The sequence below is a fragment of the Sciurus vulgaris genome, assembly GCF_902686455.1.
Source record: "Sciurus vulgaris genome assembly, chromosome: 9".
NCBI lineage: Eukaryota > Metazoa > Chordata > Mammalia > Rodentia > Sciuridae > Sciurus > Sciurus vulgaris.
The window spans coordinates 127,418,612-127,435,886 of NC_136469.1; the positions used below are offsets into that span (position 1 = coordinate 127,418,612).

Below are 17,275 nucleotides of genomic sequence, written 5' to 3' on the forward strand. Positions count from 1 at the left end.
CGAAGGCCACGCAGAACAGAGCCAGGATCAGCCCCCAGCCCTGGCCCAGGGTCCTGGTCACTCCCGGCTGCCTGGACTCTCACGGATTCCTCATTGCTTTGGTCATTCCCTAGGGTCCCCGTTAAGCTTTTGTTTTATGTCGAGGGACTTGCATCAGTCTGACCCTTGCTCGCGGTGATCACCCTGCCTGTAACTTGCATGTCACTCCATCTCACCTCCTCCGTCCTCCTAGGTGGCCCCTGCCACTCCCCCTCATCACGTCCCTTGGGGAGATAGTTTTCTAGCACGTGGCGATGTCTCGAATCATCCTGTCCACTGATTTGCTTATTCGTTTTACTGCGCATCTCAAGCCACGGGCAGCAAGTTCCATGACAGGAAGAAATGTACTGGCCTCCATTCTCCACTGAGGCCAGGAGATGGCCTGTCGGGGGGACAGTGCAGAGGTATTCAGGTGGGTCCTGGCCTCTCCGCTTACTCTCTGCTGACGGATTGGGTCACGAGGTCTCTCTTTCCTCATGGGCAAAGCAGAGATAGCAGTTGACAAGAAATGGTCTGCAAATGCGGAAAATAGGCGAAAATACGGAGGAGCCAGGAGAGAGTCAGGATGTGTCAGTGGGAAGACGTCAGGCTGTCACGTGGCGCGTAGAGTTGAGACGGGGCTGTGCTTCCTGTCCGCCTGCTTTCCAAACCTGAATTCCCCATGTTCTGGTTTCTGTGCCTCAACTATGGAATGGGGGTGGTCAGGGTCCAGGTCGAAGGGTGGTCAGGGTCTAGGTTGAAGGGTGGTCAGGGTCCAGGTCGAAGGGCGGTGACCCTTCCTGAGATCATGGCGGTGGGGGAGGGGCGTTGCTGGCCCAGCCTGTGACATTGGAGCATTGTCACTATGGCTGCTGTGGTTACTGCAATGTGTCCAGGGAAAAGAAAAGGGTGCAAAATGGTGCAAGATGGAAGCTTGTGTCCACAGGACTGGAGAGTAGAGTTTGTGGACCAAAAAGGCACAGGATCCCTCTGGCCAAATGGTTTTTCTTATTTTATTTCGTTCTTCCTCTATCCATCTCTCCCTCCCTTCTGATAATCTTCCTCCCTTTCTTTCTTTTCACAAGCATGGATTACTTTGTGCAATGAGGAAAAAAACCAAGAAAAGTTCAAATAATCCAAATAATAAAATTGTGAAACAGGTCAGCACACTTTCCAGGGAGCGGGGAGGAGCCTCGGTCCCCTTCCGTCCCTGCGGACACACTTCCCTACCAGAGGCATCTGAACCTGGGAACAATAAGCAGCATTCACCAAAAGCCTTTTGGACCTTGCACTGAGCCGCTCACACATTCCCCAATTCAGTCCTCAGGACAGACCCGCAGGACAGGTACTACTGTTGCTATTACACACGCAAGGAACACAGAGTCCAGGGACTTCCCCGGGGGCCCGGCTTCTGAGGAGGCTGTTGCAACTGACCTGTCTGACTTGAAGCCTGAGGTCTGAAGCTTCCCTGTTCCACCTGTGGGCTGCAGACCAGCAGCGGCACGTCTCCCTGAGTTTGCTAGAAAACAGAACCTCAGGCCCCAGCCCAGCTCTGCCCAGCCAGGATCTGCACCGTGGCTGGATCCCAGGACGTTGCACTCAGCCCAGCTGGAGAAGCCACCATCTGCACCACCGTGTGCCCTGGATTCCTGCTGTGCCAGCCCTTCACCATTGACTTCTCTGTGCCTGGCCTGAGGCCCGTTCCCTGAGGTCTAACCTCCAGATCCAGCAGAACCGAGTAGCAGGGACACCCATGCCGCTCTCGTGAGTAACCACTCTGCGGTTCTGAGACGAAGGTGTGAAGAAAGAGATGTTGGAATCCACCGACCTGACATGGGATCATCTATGGAGCATCGATATCCATTTTATCCCTTTCCAAATAGTGGACTGTAAATAGGGTATTTGTTATTTAAGGAAAACTAAATACTGCGGTCTTCGTAATCAGAGGCCTCTGTGCTACGCTCAAATGTGGCTCAGGTGCTCTGATTTAAGGGTCTAGCGACAGAATGACAAGGGTAAATTCTCCTGGCCGGGGTGTTTGTATATGATGATGGAATGCAAACAAGGGTTGTTTGGCTCAGAAAGGAAGCAGAGAAAACTTCATCTAGGTATTTAATTATACAGGGCTGAGTGGAAATGGGCTTTGTGTCCTCGTTTGCCCAGGGTTGGAAGCCCATTCGTAGGTCACTCCGAGTCAAAAGGCATTAAAATGTATAAGGAGGAACCGGAATGTAAGAGCGAGCCTAAGTTTTCTGCATTTCTGGTTGTCTGTGTCCTCACCCAGGCTGCTGTCAGCCTGTGATTCGCGGCTGTAGCCAGGTATGGAGCTGGATAACATGGTTGGTACCACGTACACAGGTGTGCGTGCACGTGTGCACACACACACACGCACGCACACACATAGAGGCTGCCGACGGTGTCTGTGAGAAAAACCAAGTGGATCAGGTCTGCTCATGTGCCGTTCAACTCCTTATGGGCAAAAACACTGAAAGGAACACTTCCTTCTGACTGTGTGTAACCAGGGCTGCCCAGCCAGGTGACCTCAGGCTCCGGGCCTCACTGCTTGATTTGCCAGGTTCGTATGAAATATCAGAGCTTTTTCACTAGAGTTGGAGCCAAGGAGGGAACTAGAAAGATAAATGATTTAATTCGGACTGTCAGATTCTGTTTGTTTGAAGCAAGGACTCACAAGGAGAAAAGCACATTAATTGAGGTCTCAAGGTGGTGGTAGAACACATTTTCTTTATTGCTGCTCTCTGTGTAGGGGGATTGCTTCCTTCTTCCTCATCTTTGGAAAGTGGATTCCGTCTCGTTCAGTCAACTTTTATTGAACATGGTTCTGAGTCGGTTTAGAAAACCAAGGTAGATAAGACCAGCTCATGGGCAGGGGTAAAATCAGGGAGAAGAGAGACACGAGGGATCCTCCGGGGTTGTTACAAAGGACTGTCCCCCCCAAAAGTGTGACTTCCAAGCCAAGATCTTGAGAAGGTGTCTGCCAGGCAGGAAGGGTAGGGACGGTGTTCCAGGCAAGGAGACGGCAGGGGCAGAGCTATAACTGAGCAGAAGAATGTCCCCGGGCATTTCAGCCAAGTGTGGGTCGGGAGGCCTGAGAGGAGGTGCAGAGAAGAAAGTCCCTGAGGATGAGGCTGTAGGGGCCTTGTAAGGGGCTTGTGGCTCCTTAGAAGGCCATGTGGGATTATCAGAAATCGTGCCAGATCTGAGGGCAGGCAACTCAGCTGGAGGAATTCTGTGACTTGGGTTTCCACCCAAAGGACAGTGGAAGCCACTGGAGGGAAGCCATGGCTAGCTTGGTGCAGAGAAGAGCACTCGGTCTGCAGGGCGAAGGAATGGCTGGTGGAGGGCAAGAGTGGATGCAGAAGGACGCAGCGGGCGACTGCTTTACGGGCAGAGCAAGAGAGGAAGGTGGCCTGGGCTGGGTGACCCAGTGGGAGGGAAGTCCAAGTATTCAAGGAGAGACCCTGGGTGTAGGTGTCCACGGGGAGGGCGTGTCCAGACTTCCTCCTGGCGACCTCCCCCGGACGGTCGCGGCTCCCCATGGCCCTGGCCTTCCAGGTGCGGTTCAGAGGTGGCTTCTGTGGATGAGGCATTAGGTCCTCCCAGCTTTCAGCAGGTGTGGTGGCTGAGTCGGATGTTGGGATCCTGAGTGCCCTTCGCGTCTTCTCCCCTCTGGACTCCTGTCTGCTATGGGGCAGAGACTAAAAAGGAGCTCACTTGGTATCCGTGGGAACCCAGCCTTTCTTAACGCTTGGGGACATAGCAGCTAGACAGCTAGAAACCTCATTTTCCAGACTCCTTTACAGGCAAGGCACGTGACCAAGGTGTCTCCAAGCAAATCCACCTTCTCCTTGCTTAAAGGCGGAAGTAAGCAAATGTGCCCTGGCTGCTAGGTCCGGGGAGAGCCAATGTTCTGGTGGGCAAGGGGGCAACATTTCTTTTTCTCCAGGTACAGAGGAAGGCGGAGTTCCTGCTGTCTGGTCCCTCACGTCAGACAGCTTCTTACTCTGGCAGCTTTGTTCCTGTTTGTAGCATCCAAACCCCATTCTCTGGCCCTCCCAGGAATTAGGTGGCTTACCTGAGACTTTCTGCTTAACTATCTGAAGTGAATTCTGTTCCTGAAAATAAGAACCTGCAACATACACACCAATTAACTTCATTGATCACTGTACATTTTGTTCATTTGTACATGTAGTGGTGTTCTCTCCTTGGAACAGAATCTGAGCTCCTTAAGGACAGGAAAGAGGTCATATGTCCTCCGCAATGTTAACCACAATGCTGAGCACACAGTAGGCATGATGTGGACTGCTGACATTTTTGCCTGCTTCATTGCCAGTCCTTTTTCTTCCAGAAATAGATTAACGTGTTGAGTTCCATTTTTCCCCTAGGACCCACATCCTCTCTGGTCTTGCTTCCCTTGGTTGATGGTGTTCACTTCACGTCTAGTGCCCAGATTTGCATGTGACTCAAGCATGGCCAGTCAGCGCTCCTCGCGACTGCAATTAGTGTAAGATGGGCACAGCACCTAACCAGTACCAATGCTTTGGAATCTCATCCATCATCTTTTGCCAGAGAGAGGGGCAGCAGGCTTTCATATACCCACGCTTCGTCAGGGACACTGATACAAAGGAAGGGGCGAGCCGGGCGCTGCAGAAGGTTCCATGTGGAATTGAGAATGAAGTCAACCCCAAGGCAGCAAAACCAACACATTGTGTTACTGACATGGTTTGAGTCTTTCATAGATCTTCCTTGTCTGAAGACCATCCCACTCCTGGCCTATGCAGCTAGGTGAGCCAACTGAGTTGTTTTCCAGAAAAAGTTTTGTTTTTTGCTTTAGCCAATGGAGTTGGGGATTCTGTAACTTGCAACCAAGAGTCCTGACGAATACAGAAGCTGTCCATAACTATCTTCTGACTAGCTGGTCTGCAAAGAGGCAAGAGTAAAAGGTTATAATTCCTTATTAAACAACACAAAACAAAAACAAAACAGCTGGGTGCCATGGCATATATCTGTAATCCCAGTGGCTCAGGAGGCTGAGGCAGGAGGATCACAAGTTGGAGGCCAGTCTCAGCAACTTAATGAGGCTGTCTCAAAATTAAAAATGCACATGCATGGCACACATCCCCACACAGGGGTAGGGATGTAGCCAAGTGGCTAAGCCCTCCTGGGTTCAATCCCTGGTACCAAATAAATAATGATGGTAATAATTATAATAGCAATAACACTAAACCCTTTCTGTCACCTCCTCTCTAGCCTTTCTCCAGGGGCTCAGGACATGGCCGCCCATTAATTACTTGATGGAATGAACAATTCAAATAAAGTTGAGAAGTACCCTGGTCCAGTATCCTCTTAAACAAGTTGGCAACTACTTCTGGAAAGGAAGAGGCTCCAAGCGAGAGGCAGACACTGAGAAGTGTGATGTGGCTCTAAGCTTGTCCTGCTGTAGGTGTACCATAGAGCATGGTGTTTATGGACCTGGGTCCTAAGGTTACGTGGGTTTGAACATTACTGCAGACTCAGATGTATCATCTTGGCCAGGCTGCTTAATTCCCACAAATCAGGCTCAAACTGACTTGTAATGAAAGAGGGGTTTATTGGCTTGTGCCCTTGGAAAGTTGGGGGAGGTGTTCAGCTTCAGGTCAAGCTGGATCCAGCTGCTCTTAAGCTATGACAGCCATTTATGTTGTTTCCTCTCAAGCTCTTTCCTCTGGGCTGGCTTCATTCTCAAGCAATTGAGTCCATTCTTTGGGAGTAACTTGGCCTGGGAGAACTGCAGGCTAACTTTCTCCCAGTTTTGCTCTCCTGGCAGAAGGAATACTCCTGTATCTCCAGTGATAAACTGAGGCAAGCATTCATTGGGTCAGTGTGGGTCCTGTGCACACTCCTGACGTGAGGCCGATCATAGAGACAGGGGAGGGAAGAGGAACCAATGCTAGGTGGGTGAAAACAGCAGATGCCACTCCACCTGCTTTCCCATGGCATTCTCCGGGATGATCCACCAACCCAGTGTGACATTAAAGGAGCTCATGCTTGGGTCACAGAAGCAGTTCCCACCCCACCCATGCCCCTACACCCCTTAACGCTTCCATGTCCATGGCCCCAGATCCCAGCATCAGCAGCTGAATCCCTTTGCTGGGGGACCATTCTCTGACTGCCGTTGCCCCTTTGCCCATGCTGGCCATAGGCTGGGTATGCTGGGAGCCCACCGCCCCTGGCACAGCCTTCTGCTGAGAAGTTGGAGGATCCTGGCCCCGAAGGAGGGCACCCCTGGGTGCACCCCAGCCTGCCTCCCGGGGGGTCCAAGGATTCAGGCCCCATTGCCCAGAGTGGACTTCCTACAGGTTCCTGGAAAGAAGCACTTCTTTTTGTCACTTCTGCTTCCTTACCTGTGCTTGCTAGCATCACTCCAGTCTTCACCTCAGGGAAGCCCAAGTAAGAAAGTTGTCATGTGTGGACATCAGGCCTGGGGCTCAGGGTGGGCCTGTTTTCTACTGCGCATCCCCGGCTGGGTAGGTTTTAACGAGATGAGGTGTATTTTGTCACCTCATTTTGTATTTGGTGTATAGAGCACCAAGGCGGCAGGGTGTGGGGACAGCAGTGTGTGTGTGCATCTGGTGATGGCCTTCTTGCTGGTGGGCTTCTGAGGTGGCCCAGGGCATCACATGGCAAGAGAAGGGGAGTATGTGTGCGTGTTTCCTCTGGTCCTCTCCCTCTTCTTATAAAGACCCCAGTATTCAACCCTGGTGACGCTATCTAACCCTAATGCCTTCTCCAAAGCCCCATCTCTAAGTACCATCATTAGATTAAGTGTCACCCGTTGGCCTCACATTGGGGATTCAACTCCAGCTCTGACATGAGTCACAAGGTTTGGACTCCGGTCACTTTGTAGCTGAGTGACCTGGGTGAGTTCTTCAGCCTCTCTGAGCCATAGCACATGCTGTTATTGTCTTGGCTGTTTCTAGGTTCGCTGCCACCTGCCTTTCTTTCTGGGTCAACTGTCACGACCTTCTTCCTATCCTGGATCTCTCCCTCTTCGGTTACAAGCATTCCCCTGCCCCTCGAACTTGACCATGTCTCACCACTTCTTAATTTTACTCTTTTCCCAGGATAATTTAAGTTTGATGAGAGGATGTCACTATTTAAATCATTACATAGAAAAATCGGCAACTAAAAAACCAGATAGACCTGCTGACATTTGCTGAGGTTGGAACTTTCCTTAAAGTAGGAGTAATGCTGGTTTTCACTTTGCCTAGAGTTGACACATGTGTTTGTTTTCAGAGAGGTTTCTTTTCCCCTCAAACTAAGACAAATTAGCAGACTTTCTTTTAATAAAGGAGATTGAGTGAAATCTACTTCCTCTGTACATTACATCTGCTTCCCATCTGCAGTTTTAGCCCAAATGATCATTTTTTTATCCACATGCACAAGAATTTGGCCTCTTGTGTCTGCAGAGCCGTGCATCCAGTTGCTGAACGACACCCTAGTGGTACCAGAGTGTTAATGCACCTCATTTAGACACAGGAATCCACCCTGGCATCATCTGGACTGTTAACCAATTTCCACTATGAGATTAATGCAAAACTTATTTCTTGGGAGGGGGAAGTGTTGATGAATAAACATGGATTGCTCACTAATGGAATGCTATCAATTCAACAAATCATGCATTTCAGCCAACAAAGGGTGACTTGGCAAAGGGACACAGGAATGCGTGCCGAAGAAAGTTTGGTTTGTCTTAGGAGAACCAACCCCAGAGGATTTGGAAATCAAAGCTTTAGGTGTTGGGTATCCATCTTCAGACTTCTGCCTACCTCCCAGCAAGGAGCTGGCAAGGTGGCTGGAGTGATCTTTCTCAATGAGCTTACAGTTCCCTCTGCTCCCCAAGGGGCCGTCTCCATCTGTTCTGGCCCCAGTGGGGGTACAGGGGAGGTTGGCTTGTTTTTATGTTGTTGGGAACTAGCGAACAAACCTCTGTGTTGCTGTGCTAATGCAGGTGAGTCAACCTACTGAGAAAGGAAGAATTCTTTTGGGGTGGCGAGGCTGCCCTGGAAGGGGTCTAGCAGGACAGAGAGGAAGGCCTTTTATCAGAAATGAGCTCAGGCAACCCTCTTTGGGGCTTCCCTGTTTTAAAAAAGAAAGAGCTGGAGATTTGAGGGGAGCCAAATGCTTATGGCCAGAGGCCAGACTTCATTTATACAAATGTTCCCCTGGGTGTGCGCCAGGCAGGTTCTTTTCGGCCGATTTTCCACCGCCTCCCTGGTACCTCTGCGGGCCCTGGGCCTGAGCCTGTTCTCACTTCCCTATTTGTCAATAGGAAAGACAAACTTCCAGGGAAGGAGAAATCCTGAGCTGGAATTGTTTGATTTAAGAGTCAGCTCTGCCTCTTACTAGCTGTAGGTAGGAGCTGGAGTTGGGGGGGGGGGGTCTTTCTTTGAGTCTCAATTTCTTCATCTACGAAACAAAAGTGATAATAGTTGCCACCCAGGACAAAAGCGCACTTATCAATTTGGGGCATTGAGAGGTTTGGAACCACTGGTCCATTTGTAGACTGTTTTGTGTGACCATCTGGAACCCCGGGTCATAGAAGAGCAGTGCAATGAAGGGGCATTTTGACTTGGCTGGGAGAGGTAGCTTGAGTTCCATTCCTGTCACTTGGAGCTGGGGAACTGGGGCAGGTTATTTAGCATGAGCCTACTTTCATGTCTGTAGAATGGGGATAAAGAGTCCTGCTTCTTCCAGGTCTTTTTTTTTTTTTTTTTTTTTTTGATGAATAAATCTATTTATTCAACAAATAGGAGATGGAATAACAGAGACAGAAGTGAGGAAAGGGGACCTGAGCTGAAATCAGGGAAGCAATGATTGGAGCAGGAACAGAAATGTCACTTGGGTTAATGCACATATGAGAAGCACTTTGCAAACTGTGTATTTCTACAGTGCTCCGTATAAATGTTATCTAAAGGACTTTATTTAGACAGAAAGTCCAAGAAACCTCAGGAATTGGGCCTAATTTTATATTTTCCAGTCCCTTTACATTTAATGTTTACAGGGACGATGGAGGAGAAGCCCCTCTGTTCAATATTGGTTGAGATCAGCACCGCTTTTGACAACTGAAAGAATTCCCATGGGTCTAATGCTTTCTAAAAACTATTCTATTTTTGAAGCCGAGTCAGTCAGCATTATTAGTACATTAAATTTCATCTTGCAATGTTCTTTCCAACATCATTTTTTAGAAAAAAAAATCGCTTCCTTCCCTATAGTGGCTGGTGGGGACCCTATAGGGACCACTGATTTGTATCACCATTCTTCATTGGATCCAGAAAACAAGATGGTGACCTATTTTTTAAAAAAGGTCATTTGACACATCATTGAAAACCAAGTCAATCTCAGAAAAAGAAAACAGGTATTTAGCCGGAAATCTAATCCGTTTCTGAGTTTCCGCTCAGAAACTCGGGAGCCATGCTATTTGCTAGGAAAAAAGGAGCTGTCTTTCTGGAGGGATTCTTTCTTCTTCCTTTATTTCCCTTCTGAAATCACCAGCTGATGTTTATGACATCACTGGGTTGCTGTGGAAATGTTTATTTCACAGAGGATTTCGACCTCAAGTGGGGAATTTACAAGAGGAAGTGTGAACTCTTGGAAAAACAAAATTGGTTTGAATAAAATGAGCAGCATTTGAAGGGAAGATTCAGAAAGAAAACAATATAAACTGCCTATAAGAATTGTTTCAAGTTTTCCTGCGAGGATTCGCGACTTGGAAGAGCATCGTACACAGAGATGTCAGTTTATATATGAATTTTACTTTCCATAAATATCTATATAAAGAGTCCGGGGAAGCAAGCAAAGAATGTCTTTTGCAGAAAATAAAACAACTTTTAGCTACTCAATTATTAAGACTGAGAGAAAGGTTTGGTCCTGAGATACCATGGGGGTGGGGGAGGAAATTTTATCTATTTACATTTTTATAACATATAACGGATTTAAGAGAAGAGCTCCCTTAAATTTTTTGACTGAAGGGGCCTAGGTTTTAGTACAGAAGCTACCAAATCCTTTTTCGTTTTAAACTGTTAAATCAACAGAACGCCAAACTGGAGCCTTTCTTCCTGCTGGGGCAGTATTGTCCCCTAAATCCACTTTCCAGTCCTCTCAGCCTAGCCTAGTTTGATATAGCATTGACTTAGGCTAACTACAGCAACCGGCAAAAGGAAGTGGGTTTGCTTTTGGGATGACAGGAGGCGGCCACGGGTGTGTGTGTGTGCCTGCGTGTGAGCGCGCGGGGTCTGGGAGACTAGGGGACCGAGAAAGAAAGAAAATCGAGACATAGCAACTGTGTGAAAATAATTTCCCCGTGGCTGGAAAAAAGGATCTGTGCACGGGAAAGCAATTTTAGGAATTAAAAAAAAAAAAAAAAAAAAAAGCAAAAAAAGCCTTCAAACGGGGTGGGAGGAAGGCTTGCCAAGAGGCGCAGGGCGTAAGGGGGGCCTAGGTGTCTTCCCCGACATCCTCCTTTTCTCTTCCCGGGCTTGGGGCGGCCCCCTCTCACCAACCCACCTGCCCGAAGCCGCACTTGCGCCCCCTGTTGCCCAAGGGAGCGCACAGCCGGGCGGGGACGGTGAGATGGGGCTGGCCGCGGGGGCTGCAAAGGTCTGGCGGCGCGGGCTGATTTAGTGGCCGGGGCTGTAGTACAGGCTGTCCCCGGCAGCCGGCGGAGTCAGGGAGCCCACGTGACGGCCCCGGCTCTCCGGTGAGCTCCCCAAACAGACGCACACTCAGCCACGCGGGCGCGCGCGCGCGCGCACACGCACACACACATACACACACGCACACACACACGCGCGCACACACACACACACACACACACACACACACACACACACGCACGCACCCCCGCGCGCACACGCCCGCCCGCCCGCTCTGCCTCTGCGCCCTCCATCCCGGCTCGCTCATTCTCTCGCCCTCTTGCTTCCCCTGCGGTCTCTCGCTCTGCGCGCACACACCACACACACGCACACGCACACACACGCGCGCACACACGCAGCCGGCACAGGCGGCGGCGGCGGCGGCGGCGGCGGCTGCCCAAGTCAGGACGAACCTCTCTAGGTACCGTCTTGAGCAGGCGGCAGCGGCGGCGGCGGCGGCGGCGGCAGCCCGAGCATCCCTCCTCACCCGGAGAGGGAGCACCGCCGAGAGTTTCCGTTCCCTTGGCCATTCCCTTCCCCCTCCTTTTCTTTATTTGCGAGAGAATTTCTTCTTGGCTTATTGGTTTAATTTGATTTTGAACATTTTTGGTTGCTTTTGTGTGTGTGTGTGCTTTTTTTTCTTTCCTCATTTTATTTGCATCCAGAGCATGGCGGGCTGCGGGCTGTCGGAAGACACCTTCTTCTCTTCCTTCTTTTACAACTACGGCTCCTCCTGGGAAACCCCTTCCAACCAGGTAAGGGGTGGCTCGGTGCCGGGTGGCGTCGCGCCCCGTGCCCCCAGCCGCTCGCTCACTTGGCGCTCGGCGGGGAGGCAGAGGCTCGGGAGGGGGTGGGGAGGATGGGGGGCCAAGTGGGTCGCACTGTCTGGGTCAGCGCCAACCGGCGAGAGGAGGTGTCCCTCCTTCCCCCAGCGCCAGATTTCCAGTCTACGGGGTCTGTCGCGTCCCTCCCGTGCCCATTCTGCCATCGACACCTCCCCCCACCACCTCCCAGCCCAGGGGGAACCGGAGAAAGAGGCAGGAGCTGGCGCGTTACCCCGAACAACTCCAGGCAAAAACCAGGGAACTCGAGCGCAACCTTCCCCAAGTCGCCGCGGGCGCCGCGCCCCTGTGCGCCCGGCGCCTGCCCGCCCTCCAGTTGCGCCGAGGGGCTGCGGAGCCGCGAGCCCCCCGCGACGTGCTGTTACCCCCCTCCAATTCCCCCTCCCCGGGCCCTGAGCCACCTCTTTCCCTAAAATGGCTGCAATCTCAAGTAGAGGCGTCCCCTGACCCGCGGAGGTCGGGGGGAGGCGGGGGGAAGCTCCACTCCCCCTGACCCCGCGACTCCCCCGACGCGCACAAGCACCCAACAAACACACACACTTAACTTTGATGACTGTGCAATGCAGTCCGGCTGCATCGTGCCCTGGAAGCTCCCGGCCGCCGGCCTGTAGGTGTGCGTGTCGGTGTGATACGGGGGACCTGGGGAAAGCTGGGGGTAGATGCCGGAGGGGGCACGGGCGGAGATGGGTGTCAGCGGGCCACTGGTATCCTGGAGAGACAGGCATGTGCTCAGGGTCTAGGGATGAAAAAGCTATTCTGGGAGCCAGAGCGAGAATTAGAGGAAAAATGCCTTTTAATTAAATAAATGTTGTAGTCTGCTGCCCCCACCGCTTGTTTGGTGAAAGTCTACAGGCATCTGTCATCTCCAAACTACATGGGGAAGTGGAGCTGGGGTCGGAGGAGGGGAGGAGTGTGTGTGTGCGTGTGTGCGTGTGTGTGCGCGCGCGCGTGTCGGGGCTGGAGAAAGTTGGGGCCAGAGGCTAGGTGGAGGAGCAGTGGTGAAGGCAGCAGCAACTAGGTGGGCCGACCCGGGCGCCGGGGATTCCCGGCCCGGTAGAGCGCGCGCCGCGGGGGGCGGGGGTGTCGAGGAAAAGAGCTCGGCTGGGCCCGGCTCGCCGGGCCGCCGCGGCGCCTCTCTCCGGAGCCCGCCCGGCAGCCTCGGTCGCTCACGAGGCTGCACGCCGCGCTTGCCGGCGCTGGCGCGCTCTCTCCCGGGCCCAGGGCGCAGCGCGCTCCTGAGAGCTCGCGGCAAAGGAAAAAAATAAAAAAAATAAGAGAGAGAGGGAGAAAGAGAGGGAGCGAGGAGAGAGCGAGAGCGATAGAGAGACACCGAAAGCAGAGCGAGGGGAGAGAAAGCTAGCGCCCTAAAGCAAAACAACCGAAAAATGTGTTCCGCCGCCCCGTATCACCCCAAGTTTCCAAGAAGCAAATCGCCAAACTAGTAGTTGCCAGGTGAAGACCTCGCCTCCTCGGCGTGGGCTCTCCAGAAAGCGCCGTGGCCACCCGAGTGAATAATACATAAGGGCTGCCGGGGAGCCTTGGAGAGGCTCCCGCCGCCGCGGCAGCAGCGGCGAGAGGCGGCGCGAGCTCCGGCCAGACCGCCGGGCCGCCGCCGCGCGTGGGGGCGTCTGAGCCGCCCCGGGGAATCACGCGGGTCAGTGGCTGGGCGTAGAGTCCCTGCGGGAGGATAGGCCGCCCCGGCGCGTGAAGATGGGGTTCGCGGCTAGCCAGCCGGCTGAGGGGAGGGAAGCCCCGCTGCGAATGGAAACTTGCCGGAGCTGCCGAGGTGGTCGTGCCGGCGCTGGAGTTGGGGACCCTGGAGAGGCATGAATCGGGCCCTCGGGGCGCCCTGGCTGTCCACAGCCAGCACTGGGGTCTTTTTCCAGACCAATCCCGGGGCTCTCCACCCTTCCCGCGCCTGTTTCGGCTGCTGAGAGCCAACGACCCCTCCAGCTTGGCAAACTCCAGCTGTCCAGGAGCGGGCGTCCGCGTGCTTGTGTGTGTGTGTGTGTGTGTGTGTGTGTGTGTGTGTGTGTGTGTGCATGTATGCATGTGCGTGTGTGTGTTTGTCAATGAGTCAGAAGCCAACGCTAGCTCGCCTTTGAGGACCGAAGCGGGTACCAAAGGCTTGAACCACACATCCGGCACTGGCCTGGCCTGCATTCGGGATTCCTCGGCAGCGCCGCGCCCCCCAGTCCTGGAGTCAGATGCTTTAGGATAAGTTTCCAGACGCGTAGCTTCGACCTGAACCTCCGGGCCGCGAAACTCGGCCACTTAGTATTCCTCCCTAGGAAGAAAGAAGGGAGATCCGATGTGAGGAGGCACGCGGCGATGCCGCTTTACAGCGATGGGAGGTTCGCAGCATCTTTAATGAGATAGGAAAAAAGTCATTTTAAGAGCACTTGCAAGCCAAGGGCCGCGGCCCGATTTCGCAAGACAGGCAATCACGTGCAAACTCCTTGGAAACCAGAGGAGGTGGGCGAGAGGGAGGGGTGCGGGGCAGGTTTGGGGTAAAGGAAAGGCGGAAGCAATGTGGGGGGAGGGGGCGTTTTCAAAAGAGAAAAACTATCGGTTTCTTCGGGTAAAGTTAGTTTAACTTGGTTTGGAAAAGCATTTCCCCAAAAGGCAACATCTTTCTTCTGGAAAGGGAGACTCATGTTGCTAAGAAAATCGAAAGAATTTCTGATAAGGCAGCTGGCGCTGCTCTATGGGAGGATGATTAGCTCACAGGCTGGTATTGGGTAACGTGCTACTCTTAGAGCAGCGGAATCGTATGGTGGGGAAAGGGAGATTATTTGAAGTATTGATTTCTTCTTCCAGTGGTGCGGTATGAACTTTAAGATAAAGTACAGAAACAAATGAGAGATGTACATCATTAGGGGAAGGTGCCATCAAATGCTACCGGAGCTTTTCTGTCTGTTGGCAAAGGCAGCCAGGGCAGTGCGTCTTACCAGGCGTTGCGGCTTGCAAGGCAGCCACCATCACCATTTCCAGGGATGAAGAATGCACAGAGTGTGCATGAGGCCCTTGCTGATCTCCAGTGTGCGTTTCAGCGTCGAGCATGGGCCAAGGACTGAGAAAACTGCTCCTAACTGTTTCTACGAAGAAAAAGGCTAAAACAAAGGCAATAGTTTAAATCCCATCTCGGACTCGGGCAGAGCTGCTATGGAGGCCTGGGCCAAATTTGAAAGAGTGAGAGTTATTCATAATTTTACCTGAATTGCTGCCAGAAGGCTTACAAATCCTCCATTCCCTAAAAATAGCAATGTTCTTCAAATGTAATTTGTTTACTCTACCTCAATTAAAAATAAAACCCTCTTCCTAGTGTTATAAAGTGCTTATGAAGGTAAGGGTTGATGTACTAAAAAAAAATCAAGCTTTTTATTTCTAGATCAATATGATGTGCTCTCAACATCTAATACCATGTAAAAGGAGCCTTTTTACAACATCAATAGCAGGCAGGCATGCCTCCCTAAGAAGCTCTTTTCCTGGAACCACAAGGCATTTTGATTACTTTCATTTTCACAAGAAACATGATTATGACATCTCTCTTTATAAACAAGCAAGTGAAAAAAATAATGAAGATGGAAGTTCTTGATAGATAGACCTGGAAATCAGGAAACAACTGGACTGGGGCATTTATTCAATACCAAAACATGCAAACAAAAACAAGCAAACAAACAAACCAGCCACAAATCACTGCCGACTGGAAGGTTTGTAGTTATTCTGTGACATTTTATTATTAAAGCTGGGGGTGTGTGATTTTTTGGAGAGAGCCCAATGTGTATTGCAGCCGAAACTACATCTGTTACCATTTAAACTGGGAAATTCCATCCTATATCTGAATAGACCATGTTGCAGATATTTCGCACCCACTTGCCAATGTGCAAAACATACCATAGCAAGTGTATGTGTGGGGGTGGGGGTGGCATCTGCTTAGGTGGAATTTATTTCTTCAATTAGAATGAACCCTGGATTAAAGTGTGTATGTGAAATGTCTCTGATTTGGCTCAGTGCAGCAGACAACAGACCACTCTTTAATTTACAGTTTCACGCCTAGGGATGGCAGTAGTGCAAGCTTCAAAACGGAGCCTTATCTTTTCATGTTGTGCTTTTCAACCTGGGATTCTCCCCTGTAGTTGTCTAAGCTTTCTGTCTCCAACGTGAGGCTGACTGTCGAGTGGTCTTTTGGACCTAGGTCACCTTCTTAATCGTCACTGTGTAAGCCCAACTCGAAGCAGGCCAGGCCTGTAAGATACCAAATTCATCAATTGAAAGTGAAAAATGGAGCTAATTAGCTGACTGCTTGGGTGTCCATGGGGCCAGGCATCTGACTTTACTCAGCTGATTGGCCAGTTCTTTGGTTCCCGGTAGTTTACCCCAAGTGTGTAAAAAAAGAAGTGATAACCAGACTTGGCTGTGCTTTTTAACTTTTCTTTTTCTACCCCCTGCCTCTGCCACTCCATCAACATTTTCCAGGCTTGAAATAGAAAATGGCATCCTGTGGGAGCATCCTCCATCTCTCTTCTCAGAGGGGGCCATGCCTGCTTTGAATTCAGCCCTGGACTTTGATTAGCCAGTACCTGTGATTATTTGTACTCCGTCTTTTCAAGTAGGTTAGAAATTTCAATGCAGAATCATTAATGAATGTGGGTAAGTTGTTGAAAGCTTGTTCTGACAGCCTTTTAATTAATTAATTAACTAATTATTATTATTTTTATTTTTGGCTTGGCACTACTTCCGTGAACATGGAAAATAGCCACAGCAGGAAGCTGCCCATTGAGGAACCCTGTTTTACCATCCAGCCCACCTACCATAAGGAATTCAATGTTTTTTTTCTCCCTTTCTGGATATATAATAATTCTTAAACTGGCAACAGCGTTAATTAGTAGCTACAAGAGAAGCTATATGAAGAAGGTGGGGTTTCTCCTTTTCCTATTCCTGTGACCCTATAATGGAAATGTAAAAGTGCAGGGAAGGGTCAAGTCTTGTGTATGCCTTCCCTTGACAAAGTTGTTAGAAAGCCAGTATCTCAAAGTTCAAAAATATAAACTGAGAATCTGTTACTTTAAACATTTGATTTTATTTTCCTGAAGATGTGTGTGTGTGTGATCTGCACAGAATTTTTTTCTTTCTTTCTGGAAATTGTACCCAGGGACTGGCATAGACTAAGTATGTATTCTACTACTGAACTACACCCCCAGCCTGCAAAATAGTTTCAAAGTGCATTTCTACATATTTACCCTAAATCAGTTTTAGAAATCCATCTGTAAATCCAGCTCACATTCTCCTGGTTTTTCTAACTTTTCTCCTGGGTAAATAGAAAAGTGAAAGAGACTAGAATGACAGTTTTTTTGGTGGGTCTTCTAGTAAGCCTAGGTTCCTTATAGCATCAGCTTGAAAATATTCTTCACTTTCCGTAAATTTCTGCAAACCTAAAAGTTGGGAACTGAAGAGTCATGATAGTAACTACCATTCATTAATGCTGTTCCAAGTACTTTATACCTATGTGACTCATTTAATCTTCATAAGAACATGTGAGGTAGTTTTTTTTTTTTTTTTTTACTATTATTCCCCTTTTGCAGATGAAGACTTGATGCTAGTTAAGGGGCAGCTGGGTCTACCAGGTAGCCTGGTGCCAGCTTGCACTTACTGTCTACTCTGTTTTCTCTCCAGGACCACATAAAGATGTTGTGTGGCCACATGTACACTTCTAGTAAGTTTGCA

The 17,275-nt window shown here is 50.4% G+C and overlaps 1 protein-coding gene across 1 annotated transcript in view; it reads left to right on the top strand.

Annotated features, from left to right (window-relative positions):
• The first annotated feature begins 10,886 nt into the window (after nucleotides 1-10,886).
• PPARGC1A (PPARG coactivator 1 alpha) overlaps nucleotides 10,887-17,275 on the top strand; it is a 606,121-nt gene continuing 599,732 nt past the window's right edge. Inside the window, exon 1 of the mRNA XM_079153479.1 lies at nucleotides 10,887-11,461. The gene's annotated coding sequence lies outside the window, so the exon portion shown is untranslated. The remainder of the gene's footprint in view (nucleotides 11,462-17,275) is intronic.